We start from the raw sequence: 1,310 nt of genomic DNA, 5'->3' as shown, positions 1-1,310 counted from the left end.
GGAGTTTTTCCAACAGCAGCATGTCCATACTACGTTGAATGCTGTAAAGCCATAGCATTAAATCAAAAGTATCCTTCGTTATTTAGGCAAAAGTAGACAGAGAAGAATTTGAGATATTTCAGACATTAATCGTGGCTAATTAAGCCCATTTTGACATAAGAAAGAAACTGAAAACATAGAAGAAGACATGTGGTTTGGTGTGTTGTCAGGCCACGGAGGTAATTACTTGTCAACTAATACGAATTTGGTTGTCAGTTGCTTAGGTATAAAATTTTATTATTTACATTCCCGATGCACGTGCTAGACAATGGTCCCACCAGTGTACACCGCCGCATCACATGCCCACCTGTTGACCTCCGTGGTCTGACAACACACCAAACCACGTGTCTTCTTCTATACTTTCAGTTTCTTTCTTATGTCAAAATGGGCTTAGTAGCTGACTCTAAGACATGACGCATTTTTTAGGCAACAACAATTATGGCTCACATGCAGTAATGTATGGGTAAGTAATGAATGCCTCAATGAGGATAAACTCTGATATAGCAGAACTAAATTGACCGTAAAACTTGGTGATATTTTACAACTCAGACTGACTTGTTAAATGAATTAAAGAAAAGCCTTCACGCGATAAAAGTGTCTATGTATAGTGAATGAGAAGAACTTCCTCTAAACTTAATCTCAATGCGGGTATCAAAATGCGATTCTTAGCTGTAATATCATGGTTATCAGTATGTCCACTCACACATGATCTGGATTTCCATTACAAATTAGCAAACTGCTTGCATCAGTGCAGATTATTATAAGAGGTTTTTCAATGGCCCATACACTCTTTTATTCCCATGTTCCAGGACGATATTTGCCAACAGTTCCTAAGGACCCAGAATGGAACATTATCTAGAAGACTAGTACTCAGCACTTAGAATGTGCACCGATTCAGTTTTAGTGAGCATTTCAGGGTACTTTGCTTAGCAAACACGCAGAAGGTCAACACATGAATGATCTATGGGAATAGCAAAGACCGTATTTGGAATAGTAATTGTAGATCAAGTTAATGAATTAGGACAAAGTTTGGCTCAATAAGTGGAATTGTGAGTCCAACGTGTTTTCTGAGTTCTGGACCATATTGCTATCCATGTAAAGTAGCTTATTGGGAGAAGAGCTGCTTGGAAGTTACAAGCATAGTAACAGATGCAGCTATTCGAGTTGAATGTGAAATCGTGCATATGGCCCATTACGCCGCATCGCAAAGAAGGCGTCTTGTAGGTCAAGAACACGAAAGCGTATAGGCTGATGAGTGTAGAGCATTTCAA

The sequence above is a fragment of the Echinococcus granulosus genome (assembly GCF_000524195.1).
Source record: "Echinococcus granulosus chromosome Unknown EG_S00329, whole genome shotgun sequence".
Lineage (NCBI taxonomy): Eukaryota > Metazoa > Platyhelminthes > Cestoda > Cyclophyllidea > Taeniidae > Echinococcus > Echinococcus granulosus.
The sequence above is the reverse complement of the archived record's forward strand: the minus strand, read 5'-3'. Positions refer to the sequence as shown.